Genomic DNA, 16423 nt, shown 5'->3' on the forward strand with positions numbered 1-16423 from the left:
TCCTTAACGATCTTGAATGCCTATCAGATTTATATGCTGGTAACATATTTCTAAATTTGGTAGATTCTAAAAGACTCTTGCCAAAATTGAGAAGAATCTGCTCTCTACGGGACTTTAAAGAAGGCAAACCTACTTGCTCTAAGGCTAATTCATAGCTAACATAATGTGGGCTCAAAATTATGCGCAAAGCCCGTTTTTGAATTTTTTCTATTAAATTAGATTGCTGAACAGTTAATGATGAATGCCAAACCTGGCAGGCATATTCCAGCACAGGTCTGATATATGATGTAAATACTGTAACCAGGTCACTGACTGGTGCACTAGACCTTTTCAGGATACATAGTGAAAATAGTCTACGTGAGGCTCTTGATGTTATATCATTAACATTTGAACCCCATTTGAGGTCATTTTGGATTATTACACCAAGCAGTTTTAACTTACTAACTATTGGAAGATTAAAGTTATCAATAGTGTAAACTAAATTAAGCTGCCGTTGCTTTAAAAAGTTAAATTCAATTACTTGGCATTTAGCTGGTTTTGGTAGAACATCATTAGATGCACACCACTCACTGACACTATTAAGGACACTTTGTAAGTTAGAGGAAGCACCACATTTGGTTACTTCCCCTAGAGTCAGGTCATCCACAAATTTCCAACGTCTACAACTTTCAATGGCAGCATCATTTACTAGAACCAAAAAAAGTATAGGTCCCAGTTTGGTTCCCTGTGGTACTCCACAAGAGATTGATTTGGTGGAAGAAATGTGCGTGCCAAGTTTGGTAGTATGAGTTCTTTCACACAGAAAGCTGCAGACGATGGAAACAATGGATGACCTAACTCCAAGTTTAATTAATTTATCTATAATAATTGTATGATTGACTCTATCAAATGCCTTAGTAAAATCAATTGTACAGAGTTCAACTGATTGTTTGGGCTTGTCAAGACTTTGATAAACATAATTTAACATATCCACAAGATAATGTATAGTAGATGAACCTTTTGTATTACCATACTGCTTAGTGTCTAATTTATTGTCAATATCCTCAATAATCCATTTGGCAATAAATGCCTCAAAAATCTTAGCAAAGACCGGCGTCAATGATATTGGACGAAGATCATCAAAAGAGCGGATCTTTATGATATTAATGCCGTATTCTATTGTATACTGGTTGTGGTAATACCACCACTACGATTTTAAAAGCCAATTCTTTTCTATTAAATTAAATTAAATTTCATAATACAATTAAAATGATAAAGCAATGCTAAAAATACAAATACTTTTGTTAAGATTTATTTTTATAAATTCAATTCATACGTACTAATTAAAAGTTGACGTTCATGAAATGAAATGAAGATGAATATTTCATCCAATAACATTGTTTAAAATTTTATGAAATAACATTTAAAAAATAAAAATGTTATTTATAAGATCGACACTGCGATAATAAGTTGTTTTGCGACTCAGTAAATGTTAACATTTTTAATTTTTCTATCTAAAAAATAACTGATTAAATAAAAATTAATAATTATTAAGCAGTTATGTTGTTTGTCAGTGGAAACAGGTCATATATGCATCAGTACAGTGCAGATATTAATTGCCGTTACCAGGATTCGATGGAATATCTTTGGGGTTTAGTCCGATCTTTTTTAATTCTCCATCGTATCTATCAATGTCAGTTTTTTCATCCTATTTACTTGCCATTCAACCAATCATAAGTCACTTTGTTACGGTAGATTTTTAAAAAATCCTTGCCTATGGAAATAGAGTCTGCTTGGCATAAATTTCAATAACATCGAGTGTTAAATTAAAAAAGACTACTGTATGAATACTGTATGTTAAATTGTCTGAATTGTAACCTGGAAACTACCTTTATCAGGCTTATTTTTAGCCAAATAGTTCATAAATTTAAGATTATTATTAAAACATTTATTCAATAATTAATACAACTAGAGTTTAGTTCCATGAGGAACAAAAAAAGACAATTAGATCTGACAAAGGAATAACTATAAACAAAAATAACAAATGAGATGCAGTTGAAATGTTTTTACAGATTTTATAAATTTACAATTTTCATTCAAATCTTGTCACCAAACTATTAATCTTTGTACCTGGCACTTGATGAACCTAAAGCTCTGTCTACACTTTATCAAACTTTATGTGATAAAAAATGTGATGCGCCCATATATGGACATGATGATGTCATATCACTACCATATTTAAGCATATAACTACCATATTTAAGCATATCACTACCATATTTGGGCACCTCACACTTTTTTTGTCAAGCTAGTTTGATAGTGCAGACAGAGCTTATTAACTATTAAACTGTCACTATTTTGGTGATAGAGCCCTCTAGAATCGTAAGATAGTATTATTAGTGCCTACACATAGAACTTTTACAGTACGTTTATTCAAAGCATTTATTATTTCTATACCCAATCAACTTCTTAATTTTTAAAAATTTACACTTTTCTCTTTAAACCACTTCTTAAACATGTCTATGTCTGGTTTTAGATGCTTATTGGTTTGTTTAAACAACATTGTTTTCACGCTGCTGCTCTAGCCCGCTACGTCACAAGAGATGACTCATTTATTAGATGAAAGCAAGCAGCAGTTATAATACTAGACACTGACATTTTTGCGAAAAAGGATTCTCGACTATAAATTATAGGTACCAGCTGCTGGACCCAAAAAACGTCTGGGAAAAGGTTGAACGACAAATCCCAAAGCATTTCTGGTATTTATGAGTTCCATGATATTATATAATACTGTAATTTGCTGTCAGATAATCATTGAATTATTATCAAAACAGTCCATGAAAGTTTTTGTTTGTAATAGGATACTGCACACTTGAAGTATCTAGGTGTGATGAAGTGACTTGACTTGACTTGACCTAGCAATAAAATAAACTAAATTGAGTCTGTGTTTCATATCAAAGTTATTCACTTCTGTAACAAAATTCAGAGAAAAGAGACGTTTAATCATAACTAAAAAACCATTGTCTGACAGACAATTTAAGTATTTTTTGCTTTAAATTACATTTTTTCAGGTAAAATAACTATTATGTAACAATAAAATGACACATTCAAAAACAAATTTGAAATAAAAAAATTTTTTCAGAGGGACAATATATCTTTAAAACTGTTACGTCAATAAGCGAGCAGCGTTTTTTGTAAGAAATATTTCTTGTTAGTTTTATATTCTGTATGTGCCATACTATGTCACAAGACTACAACATATAAAAAAAATTCTAATAAACTTGATTATTTTATCAGTGCTCTGATAGTCTATACACCAATGTTGGCATTTGGTATAGTTACGTTTCTTGTGAGCGTGTGCAGGTGTTTCTCATGCTCTATTGTTTATTTTTTATGCTCTATTTTTTTTTTTTTGTAGTATACCAATATTTGTATGACAATATATAGCACCAATATTTAATGTACAAGTTGCATTAAACCATAGTTTAACCATTTAAAAATGTGATTATATAAATATCAATAGATTTTCTGTTAAGGTCATAGAATTATAATCAAATTAAATTGTGATATTGAAGGTCAGTATAATCAATAAAATGATTAATCTTTTTATCTGCCAATAAAACTTATTTTAATAACGTTCAATTGTGAATTTTCATTTTGAATATTTATTAAAATTGTAGGGTTTTTTTTAACAAAGAAAAAAATATAAATCAAATAAACTTGGATAAAATATTATTTGCACAAAAAAATCTCATAACAAAATTAATTAGTAAAAAACATACATGTTGTAACAAGATTGGACGCTTCCATTTTTTGTACAAGGGATGCTTGTCACTAATTCTGAACAACCTTGATATTACATCACGTAAAATCACATTGTCCTTGCTTCAATTTAATATCATTTATACTTGGTTTTCATTGTCGCATGACTTTACCTTCATCAAATTTCCTTATAAACACGTCTTGATGTGCCGTTCTAAGTTAATATTTCCTGTGCAAATTTATTTATCTCCCTGCCATGCAAACTCCGAACATAATATTTCTAGGAATTCATTCAATCGTAGAGTTAGTGTCTTTATGATCCGTTTGACAATTTAGGGTGAAAGAAAAGTATTTTGTGTAGCATTGCATTCCTGTTTGGGTAGTCGGCTGGTTTTAGGTTTCTTCTTGATGTTACAAACTAATTATATTGGGAATAAATCTTAGGTGAAAAATAATACAGTATATGATGATGTGTATAAACTAATACAATACCATGAAAGAATGTACATGAACAGAATCTGTCATGACATTTAAAATAATAACATTAAAAAAATATTACATAGATAATTTTTGTTTAGTTTGACAAGTTCAGCTATGTGTCATTATCTATTTACTGTACCATAGGAAATTATGTTTATTTCTATACTTCAATGGTTTCAGAAAACAATTTTTATATTCTTTTTTAGTCAATTACATTACATTATTAGCAATAAAACTAGCACTATTATATGGTAGTCAAATTGTTAGGAAATGATCTCTACTTAAACAAACCCTACAAACATTATGGAACAGTCCAAATATTACCTTCTGAATTTGTTGCTGTCTTTCAGAGCCATATTTACTTTCAGACAGCTAGGAGCCAGCTGGGAGACACTGTGTACAGTAGTTGCAAGCCAAGCTCTGTACATACCTTGAGAGTTGCAACATCTTCAGTGATCTTCTGATAGTTGTTCAACCAAGGAGAGTATCAACAATACTGCCAGATTTTGCTTTGTTGTCTTGTTTTATACTGTCTGTGTTTACTTGGATTTTGCTCAAACTTAGCCACTTCAAGATTGTTAATATATCATCATTTCTTCTTTCATCTGTGTGAGGCTTAATTATTTATTATTGATACATCAAAACATTAGTTCATTTCTCAGGATTTCAATAGTAAGTTTTTGTTTTGTTTTACTTTTATTATCGCTTAATATTTGTTTTATTTAGTGGACTGGCTATTAAATATACTAGTGTGAAGTTGCAACATTACATCAACAGCCAACTAAATACATAATGTTTTTAAACCTGTCGTCATTTTGAAAGTACAGTACATTATGTTTTGGGCCTATTCTAGATAAGCTTTTTCTTATTTTCATATTCATACAGTAGATAAACCGATTGCAACCCACCTCTTTCTGGTATGCCATTAGACAGAAACTCCTCTGTTTTTGGAAAAATGGATATGTGTAGAATGAAATACTTTTACTGACTCCTAATTTTATTTCTAAATTTGAGAACTATCTGTGAAAAAAACACCCAGAAATGTGCGTGAGATCATTTCCTGATTAATGGTAAAATCAAACAGGTACAGACTGAGTTTGGTCTACCTGCTCCCAACTTGCCATCCAATTCAATGTGCAATTTTAGACAATCTTATACTTGTTACATGAATTGAATTAGTTGCGTCAGTGGCTGTGAAAACATGCCTTTAACAAGGTAAATTTAGATAAACAAAACTGTACCCACAATTCTAAACCAATGTTAACATCTTCCTTCCAAGGTCACAAGGTCACATAGTCTTTAGTTTCTCTTGGGATAAGTTTTTTTGGAATTTGTATGAAGGTGAACATTTCTTGTTTTCTTTAAAGATTTTTGGAATTTCTATATGATTGATCCATAATTGATAAAGATGGAGAATATTTGTTGTTAGCTCTATGATACTGTGTGGTAAACTTATGAATTTATAAATGTGTTTGTGAATATTATACAGTCAACTCTCCCAATATCGGACTTTTGTAGAGGTTCAAAGTTTCCAAATTCTTTTTTGCCATTAAAAACACATTACGAATATCAGACTTTCCAGAAAAACCAGACATATTAGGCCAGCCCAAAGATGTCAGGTATTGGGAGAGTTGACTGCACTTAAATGTTTTTATGTTATGTAATACTTGCACTGATGAAGGGCTAGTGTTGCCCGAAAGCTCTGCTAACTTTTCTTGCTGTTTTACTTTATAGCATACAAATGTTTACATTCTGCTTTCAAAACAATCTTTTCCTGTCAGGTTCTTTTTCTATTCACATAGTGCATCCTTATTCTTAAAATGTTCACAATAATGCTTTGAACAGGTGTAGAGTACATTAACCCTTTAGATAATGTACTGTATAAGATTCATCATGATTTTAATAGGGTTTGTGCCTATCTTTGTTACCTTTAGAATGAATTACCATCTTAGATGTCTCAATTGATTCCGATTTCGATCGGCAAAACTGTTGAAAAAAAGTTTCTGTGGACCAATTTTGGAATGCACATTGCAATTGTTTGTAGTCTCAATTTAACCTCACCATTGAAAGATTAATGAATGGGCAGGGGGTTGGGGATGGTGATGTAAACATACTTTCCCTAGTGCATAATATTGATACAGTACTATAAATGATGTCAAACACTACAACCAATAACTATGTTTTTTTAAAGTAAAAATTAACTTTCCATGTAATCTTTGTTTATAAACAATTTTACTGGTGGTATGCATAGTACAGTACAGTACTAAAAAAGTTGTTATGTAGATTGTAATATTTACTGTTGAGGATTGGGTTTTGGCAGCATGTCAGAATAAAATATACTGTACTCTTTTTTAGTTTGTAGTTCCAATAATGTTATGCATGCAGAATTGATTGTTTTACCTAGGCCTACCAAAAAAAATAGTAAAAGGATTTCCAAAAACTAAATTTCATAAATAATGTTTATTCTTGTACTTTGAATGAAAATCATTCTCCATTTAGAGTATACTCATTTACTTAATTAATATTTGTGACATTATGCAGCTGTTCGGTTGAATCATAATTTTTGCATTTATCAATATTAGTTGTAAAGTACAGTAACTAACCCTAACCCTTCATTAATAATTTGTTTATATATTATAGATCTTAAATTTACATTTTTGGAATTTACATTTATTTTAATTTTGTTGGAAAATATAAGGAAAATACTGTAATAAAACTTGGTATATTTATCAATATCCTTTCATTTTAATTCATTTATGGAAATTTATTGCCAAAGCTTTGTGCCCATACAATTATTTATCATTCAAGCGTTTTACATAGAAATTGAAATTTTAATGAAAATTATGATATTTTTAGAATAATTAATTTAGAAAACCACTAGAAAATGATATCAGTCCAAAAACAGGATTTTTTAGGGTGTTTATGATAAGGAAAAAAATTGCCTTTCAAAATTAACATCATTGAATTTAAATTAGGTATTGACTGTTTTTGACAATCTTTAGTGCAATTAAAAAAGTACAGTAAAAGAAATTCTTAATAATACTACTAAAATGTTTACTGTATTTGTATGATGTACTGTACTGTATGTAATTGTGCTGAATGGAAATGGGCAGGGATGTATCACTAATGTAACATACAAGGGACACAAACAATTTAAATTTAACCAGAAACCCATTAACTACTGTATTACGGTTTTTCAAACGAATAATATTGTTTTATTAAAATCCAGTGAATAACTAGTGACATTGAAATGACATATTCAACAACAACAAACAATTTTCATTTTTTCAGAGGGACAATATCTTTAATCGCAAGTAGTATACAGTTAATAGACCGTTTCCAGATTTGTTGTAATGTAACGTCTATCATATTTTATTCTGCAAGATAAGCGAATGTTAAAGATCTCTTAGTTTTCTAGTCAATTAGACTAGTATGATACATGAATGATTACTAAGGTGACTTGGATGAGTATCGTTAATACGTCTCATCAATCTTATCTTGTCATTCAACTAATGAATTTCAATCTTCCTCAAAGGATATAAATTTTCTATTTATTGATCCATCATTTGGACTACTTTTTAAAACAACTTAGGATATATAGTGAATAGACATTTGTGCCATTAAACTCGTAATGAGTAGAGTTACCCTGCTAAAATGTTTTTTTTTTACAAGTCCAATGTCTGGCCTTCTGCTCTCAACATCCACTGTTTTAAATTTGGTTGCTTTTTCTTATTACTTATTCCGAGGCATACCCGAACTTATATGACTAGATTCCTTCATAACTTCCTATCTGCCATTGTGACAGCCAGTTCCTCTCTCTGCATACCAGTATCCATCTCTAGTACATCAATGTATGTGAGTGCTGGTCTTCCTTGTTTTGCAAGCCCATGTTTTGGCTGCACATCAGAACATCTGCAATGATTAAATAATAAATAAATTACAATTACTTGCAATTAATAAATTAAGTCAAATATGGTAAAATATTTGTAAAAACCTACGGCTCTTCAAGAGTACTGTTGAATGAGTATTTCTATATGGATCAGAAAGTTGGACCATTACAAAGAAACTTGAGAAAGCAATTGATGGCAGTCACTCACTACTACAGTATGTGCTGCTATGGGAATAAAATGGCAACAAAGAATCAGTAACAATGTACTATATGGCTCTTCGGTCATACCAAAAATTACAGAAACAATCAGAAGAAGTGAATATAAAACTGATATTAAACTTCTATTCAGAAGTTTAAACAGTATAATGACAGCAGTCAGAGTCTGGAACAGGATTTATTTTGTTGTTGTCAATGTCAGTTTGAGAAAGCACATTTTGCACCAAAAATGAAATTTATTCATTTATTTCTTTAGTTTCCATAATTAGAAATAAAATCAACCTTATTTCTTTAGCTCTGTCTACACAAGTTTGACATAAAAAGTGTGATGTGCCCAAATATGGTAGTGATACCCAGATATGGCAGTGATATGACATCATCATGTCCATATATGAGCACATCACATTTTTTTGTCACATAAAGTTTGATAGTGTAGGCAGAGCTTTATGAGTTACAGAGGAGGAAAAGGAAGTAAAAACTATATATAGTTTTCCCTAAAATAGTCCTTGTCATCACCCTATTCTCTGCCAAATATCTTGAATTAGTTGTGGGTGTTCCTATTACATTCTTCTTTTTGTATTAACAAAGATTAAGTTTGCTGTTCCACTGTTGACAAAATGACAGAATGTTTGCTTTAGATTTGTATTTCTATATTTACTTTTATATCTTTGGAATTGAATTTAAAATGATTGTCATACTGTACAAGCTTCTGTTGACTCTACGCTACTGGTAGTACTACTTAATACCATGTTCTTTTAAATAGGAATTAGTGAGATAATAAGTTACTGTTGTCTATTTCTGTTCTTTGCTAAGTCCAGTTACTACTTTTTACTGATCCTATAGGCAAGGTGGTCCAGCTGGCCCAGGCCCCCTAAATGTTGACAATGCAAAAGATAGGATAATCGGTGTCGGTTTATTACAACAAAATACACTAAGCTATACAATAGTACGAGACTTTAAATTCAGTGTCACTGTCTACCAATTACAGTATATAGAGAGGTCTCGGTCAACCCCCTTCCCACATCCCTAATTCAAAATCCTAGATCCACCACTGTCTGCTAATGACTTATTCATTTAATAAATTCATAACTGGTAGTACAAACTGGTTTTTTTTTAAAGAAATGTTAATATCAGAGTGTTCTTAATGAATACCAGTGGTGGCGCCAGCGGGGGGGCCAGGGGGGCCAGGGCCCCCCGTCGGGGAAAGCTGGCCCCCCTGTCGGGGAGTATTGGCCTTATTGTCGGGGAGAAAAATATGATCATCCCTTTCTGGTAAAAAATAAAACCATTATTAAGTGTACTACTATATATTTTAAGTAACTGCGGCATTCTATTTTTGACGTACATACGATACACTGACAGCGAAGTAAACAGTATGTGGTACGCATTTGTCTGGCGGTGTCTCTTTGTACGAATCTTTCATGGCCCGGCCGGCTCACTGCGGTATACGCGTCGACATATCTGGGCTGTATCATATTACATCCAGGGACCAAAATGTGTATTTTCCAGTTTCCAGGCGAAAATCGGAGATTCATTTGCAACTACGCATCGACGTACGTTCATACAGGGATAAAGGTACGAGTTATGTTCCCACGGTTGAGTTTACGAATTGTTTCAATTTACCAATAACCATTGGTGTACCGCGTGTATGTTCGCTGTCGATTAAAGGGGTTTGGGTGGGGGTTCGATTGGGAAAGAGGAAGCGGTTGGCCCGAACCATAAAACAGGGTCTGATCACGTTTCTTTTCGCGCATAAATCTCGATCTAGGGGGTGAATAGGGTGGCTAGCCACCCACCTTAATTCTAAAGGGGAAAAAAGATGCACCAAACCCGCGACCGTCGCTAAACGCAGATTCGACGCACTTGACTCTTTTAATTAAGAAGAGTAGGCTAGAGCTATAGTTGTGTAAATAGGCCTACTTAAGTGAAAGAGCTAAGAGTTTAATTACTATTTATGAATTCAAGAGTTTAAAAAGAAAACGTGATTTAAAATCTTCGGAAAATACCCACAACCGAGTTATTTTCAAAACACATGCACTCCCACTACCAGCATCACGTTGTCTTAGCTCGCTCCTCGTGTGAATGCTGACGTCATCACTCTCCAAAAATACACCATTTTCCGCCCTGGTCCGTGTGCAAGCGTTAGCGTGGACCTGTATATTTACACCCCCGTACAGAGTAGAGGGTAATATCGTGAACTTTTTTCTCGCGTATGAAGGTTTTTTATATAATGGTATGCAGTATAAACAATAAAAAACGAGAAACATGATGTTCTTTTATTATTATTTCATAGGCATAACATAAACATGAAATGTCTTGTTCTATGTACACGGGCGAAAAAACGTGTGTGGTGATTTGGCATTTTATTGATTTGTGTTATAGACACGGCGATTACGGCAATCATTGTATACTAAATTACATTGAGTTATTCACCCGGCTATAGGGTATATATCTGAGGTTAACAGACCACCAAAGCACAGTCGTACACTAAACACATGCACTATCGAGGCATTTTCGGAGTGCCGCATTACCAAATGTTCATTTCGTTTGAAGTGTTTTTCGATCAAAGTTTATTATTAGTTCGTCGAAAAAGATCCGTATTAGAGTATTTAGGAAGGATTTATTTAAATTTACATTATGTAACATTGTTATTAAATGTAATGGAAACTAGTTGCTCTAGCCTATTAAACAGTGTGTAAGCATCTATTTTTTCAAAATTTTCTGAGGCTCAGGAGGGGGACACCCCCTCCCAAACCCACCCCCTCTTTCGCGCCTACGGCCCCGCCCCCCTACCCGGTCGGGGAATTCGGCCCCCCCGTCGGGGAATTCGGCGCCCCCCGTCGGGCAAATCCTGGCGCCACCACTGATGAATACCAAGATGTTTTGCCAAACTCTGATACCAATTTGTACTTTATACTACTTGAATGAGTGTTTATTTTTGCTTCTGGTTCTTCTACTACTACAGCTATTCCAATGCTATTAAACTGCACATTCTATACTTAATATGTGCTATAATATTTCTGTTTGTACTACTGTACAGCCTTGGTGTAACTTTAGAAGTTGCATCTTATTATTAGTTATCCGCTTGGTAGAGCGGATAACTCCTTGTTATTGTATGGGATCAATATTTTTTTTGGTTATCCGCAACCGTAAGGTTTTGCGGATAACCCTTGTTATTGTAAATATCTTTTTTTTTTTTCATCTTCTTTGTTCTTCTTTCTTTCCCGGAATTTTGTTGCACGCATATCTGTCATCCTTGTCAACATAAGATTGTATAACTTTGTCATAAGATTGACCTGTAGCTGTAGATGTGCAGGAAACTTTGTTATATGACGTTAGAGTCGCGTAGCGCAAGTTACGCGCGATTTTATGAATTTCAATGATTGGTCATAAATTATAAACCAAAAGTCATTTTGTATTGACACTTGGTGAAAATTTAAGTCATATCAAGGGCAAACTTTCTATGGATTAAAAATGGCATGTTTCACAAGAAGTTACGCGCGCACGCGCATTTAAAATTTCAAAATGCGCAAAATTAATTTCTAATCAACTTTCTACGCTGATCATGACATTTTGAGCATGTCAAAAATTCCCACGCGCGCGAAAAAATTTACGCGTAAGGTGCGCACGGAGCATGAAAATCATGTGTTTTTCTCTTGAATTATGATTTTACAGCCTTACCTAGTCATTTTAAAAAAGATTGACATCATTTCAAATTAAAATGACGTCATACGAACACGTTGATTTAGACCATTTGCGCGCATTTTAGTTGAAAAGGTGACAAAATATTGTCAAAATTATGTCTATTTTGAATCTATTATAGCTCTTCAGGATCATCCATGACCCCCAATTTTTTTAATTTAATATGTAAGCAGATATGTTGTAGATATGAATTCATGCAGAATCTTTACCCCTCGGATGTTATGACGTCATCGTATGGCCACACGAATGTAAAATATAGGATTTTTTACTCTTTCGTTATTGCTCATCACATTAAATAGAGCGCATCTCGCTTATACGTATTCCATTTCCTCCGATATTTTAATACTGTCTAGGTCAATCAACTATCTTTTGTATGAGTTAAAAATATTTTAATTTTTATAACGTCATCATGTCTAAAAATGTAAATAACGTGGGTCACTTAATTTCATCTTTACAGTAAATTTCAATCTGTTATAGCTCGTCAGAATAAAAAGTGATAATCATGATTAAAACGTTTTCTGAAAGCTATTGGATTGTAGATACGAATTCATGTGAATATTTTACCAATCAGATGTCATGACGACGTCATATGGCCAGTTGAATTCAAAAAGTCATATTTTCATCTCTTGTCTAAAAGTTCATTGCGTTTAAACGAGAGCGCATCTCACTTTTACGTGCCCAAAATTCTTCAAATTTGTAATGTAATTAATTAGATAATTATCTTCTAAAATTGTTATTTTATATGTTAATTTGATGATGTCATCGTGTTAATAATTGGATTTAAAAGATGGGTCTCGTAATTTCGTCTATGCTACACTGTAAATACTGTAATATGATGTATGCTACAAAATAGGTACAATTCAGCACTGTAAACATATTTATTTCATGTCATAGGATGGCATAATAATTGTCGAGGTTCATATAGTTTAAAGTATGTGCATGTTGCGTTTGCGCGGATAACCCGAACTCGTCAAAGTGACGAGTTCAAATCTAGTTCTGTATTATTCTTGGATCCTTCCTTCCTTTTTGTGAGTCGCGTTTCTCTAAAATGTGTAAACATAACATTTCATAACTTTGACAACATATGGGCATTTACGTGAAGTTGTGCACCTCCTATTTTTGAATGACGTCATAGTTGCGCAACGTGACTTACGCGCAATTTTATGAATTTCAATGATTGATTATAGATTAAAAACCAAAAGTCATTTAGTATTGACACTTTGACAACATTTAAGTCATATCAGGGGCAAACTTTCTACGGATTAAAAATAGCATGTTTCACAAGAAGTTACGCGCGCACGCGCATTTAAAATTTCAAAATGCGCAAAATTAATTTCTAATCAACTTTTTATGCGTTTCTTGTCATTTTGAGCATGTCAAAAATTCCCACGGGCGCGCAATTTTTTACGCACGCGGTGCGCACGTAGCGTTAAAAACATATTTTTTTCTCTTGAATTATATTTTTCAAGTCTTTCCTAGTAATTTTGAAAACAATTTAGACCTTTTCCAGTTTAAATAACGCCATACGAACACGTTGAATTAGACAATTCGTGCGCGTTTTTTATGAAAAAGCTTAAAAAATCGTCAAAATTATGTCTTTTTTTAAACAGTCATAGTTTCTAAAGTAAACCGTGAACCGTTTATTTTTATTACAAAATCTAGAAGTTGATGAGTTGTAGATATCGGATCATGCATCGATAAGGCTAAAAAAACATTGTGACGTCATCGTATGGCCACACGAATGTAAAATATAGGATTTTTGTCTCTTTCGTTATTGCTCATCACATTCAATGGAGCGCATCACGCTTATCTGTATTCCTTTTTCTCCTAAATTTATATATTGTGTAGGTCAATCAACTTTCTTTAGCATGAGATAAAAATATTTTAATTTTTATGACGTCATCATGCCTAAAAATTTTAATTACGTGGGTCATTAATTTCATCTTTACAGTAAATTTTAATCTGTAATAGCTCGTAAGAATAAAATGTGATAATCACGATTAAAACGTTTTCTGGAAGCTACTGGATTGTAGATACGAATTCATGTAAACATTTTGCCAATCGGATGTTGTGACGTCATCATATGGCCAGTTGAATAAAAAAAGTCGTATTTTCATATTTTGCGTAATAGTTCATCACATTTAAAAGGGTGCGCATCTATATTTTACGTATTCAAATTTCTTCTACACGTTAATATGTTGTTCCTGAGATAATTTCCTCCAGAAATTGCTATTTAAGTGTTTCATTTTGATACCGTCGCCATGTTAAAAATTGGAATAAATGGCGGGTCCCGTAATTTCACCTATTCTACACTGTATGTAATATGTATACAGATTATACTCTTTGCATGTATATACTATATGACACAAATTGACAGAATTCAGCACTAACAGCGTATCATATTCTTCAGTTCTTGTCATAATGCCATAATCTTTATCTGTGTCCAATATTCCAACGTATGACGTGCACGTGGCGTTTGTCGTTGTGCGGATAACTAACTCGTCAAAGTGACGAGTTTCATGTCTAGTTATGTTTATGTTTCATGATTCTCAAATAAAAAAGAATGAATAAAAAAAGAGTAACTTGAGTGTTGACACTTTTTTGTCGAATCGTTAAAATTTGTACTGTCATCAAATAGCAGTGTAATTCCGACAGGATCTCAATTTACTTTTCCCATTTACACTGGGGTAATATTTCAAAGCTGAATTCGATAGTCATTAACTTCTATCATCATCTTCATAGCTTTCCTATCAAGAGAAAAGAATTGTCATTGAATATATCACGCTTAGTTTGTTTTTTTTAGAGAATTCTCAGATAATCCTACAATATGAATATTGCATCCCGAACCACACCCGAAGATGTAAAATTCTATTATGACTTTTTATCCATAATCCGAAACTGGGGATGAAGCGCTGATGCGGAAACAGACTTATTAAATATGATATTGTTGGCTTAGTGTGTTTCATAATGGTGATTACCAGAGGTAATAACCAGTGCTTAGGAATTCTTATTGATCAATATTTGCTCTGTGACTATTATTTCCCAATGGGATGAACTGATACCTCCTTTGAGATTGATTGAATAGTAATTTGACATTATTACTATACAGAAATCATTGATAATTATACAATATTATAAAGATTAAAATGAAAGTAAATAATTATTATTAAGTATTTTGGTGCTTGTCTGGTCAATAAGCCTGATCTATATACTTGACATTACTTTTACTTTTACTAAAGAATAATGCTTATTTTACCCTATTTTAAGCAAAAATTCTACTTTTATTTTAAAAGAACTTTCTTTTCATTTAATTCATTCTTTCATAGTTTATGTAAATCAAACTTTTTATTGGAAATATTGACTATTTTTAGTTCATGTTGAGAAAGTGTATGTTATGGATCTGGACTGCAGATCTTTTTGCTTAAGTCAGGAGTTAAAAATTGCTTAAGTGAAAACTAAAACTTTATTTATAAAATCAGTTTGTATTATGGTATAGAATGGACTGGAGAACAAAATGTAATGGTATTTGGTTTAAAGCAAAATCATTGACTTCCAACATAGTTAAAGCATGTTTTATAAATCTGACTTCTGTTCCGTAAGCTTCTAGGATTTTCCATAAATTTACAATTTAAACATTACAACTTAGTTCAAACGGCACATGTGGATTTAAGCTGTCATTGATTTTTGTTTAGTTTTAACTCAATTTGGATCAAGTCAGTTCTAGGACCTGAGGAGCCAAATCAGTATACAGACACAAATGCTATGCTATGATTCCGTTTCCGTTTTAATTTAAAAACAGACAGATAACCTTCCTCTAGCCGTCTTGTTTTAGCCAAGACGTGTATGCCGGACGAATATTAATTATTTCACTGTACTGAAGTAACTGAAAACCATATTTCCTAGTAAAGAAAGGAAACAATAGAGTTTTTTTAAAATGTTGATACGAGAAAGAGACTTATTTTTGCTTTTTTATAAAAGAAAATTGACTGAATAAATGAGTCGTTTTCTCTGGTTATACTGTAAATAACGTACACATTGACATGGCTATGTAATAGTACGTAATTAAACTTCAATTTAAACTAATTTTGGACTGTGAAATTTGATAAGATTAAGAAAGCAATTAATTATAATAATGGTCTTGGGTTTTATTGCTTCTGGCAAATAAATGAATCAACTTCTTAAAAGATTATACAGTATTATGCCGTACTGTGAATTCTTCCGTTTCGCAATGCAATTGTGTGGATAAACTAATAAAACAAACAAACAAATTGTCGTTTCATGAGTTAAAAAAGTAAGTGTTTACCATGGGAATTTTAGCATTTGTTGAACATTTATTTAAATTGTTCTTTTAAGACCATATACCTGCAAATAAAAAGTTGATTACATACTTTAAAA

At 32.4% G+C, this 16423-nt stretch overlaps 2 protein-coding genes across 2 annotated transcripts in view; one reads left to right on the top strand and one right to left on the bottom strand.

Annotated features, from left to right (window-relative positions):
* LOC144839116 (serine/threonine-protein kinase 33-like) overlaps positions 1–16423 on the bottom strand; it is a 241960-nt gene that overhangs the window by 42868 nt on the left and 182669 nt on the right. The gene's annotated exons all lie outside the window — the stretch shown is intronic.
* Positions 4597–16423, top strand: part of LOC144838805 (excitatory amino acid transporter 2-like) — a 42866-nt gene continuing 31039 nt past the window's right edge. The window contains exon 1 of the mRNA XM_078694303.1: positions 4597–4893. The gene's annotated coding sequence lies outside the window, so the exon portion shown is untranslated. The remainder of the gene's footprint in view (positions 4894–16423) is intronic.

This window comes from Antedon bifida, chromosome 1 (assembly GCF_963402885.1).
Source record: "Antedon bifida chromosome 1, ecAntBifi1.1, whole genome shotgun sequence".
Taxonomy (NCBI): Eukaryota; Metazoa; Echinodermata; class Crinoidea; order Comatulida; family Antedonidae; genus Antedon; species Antedon bifida.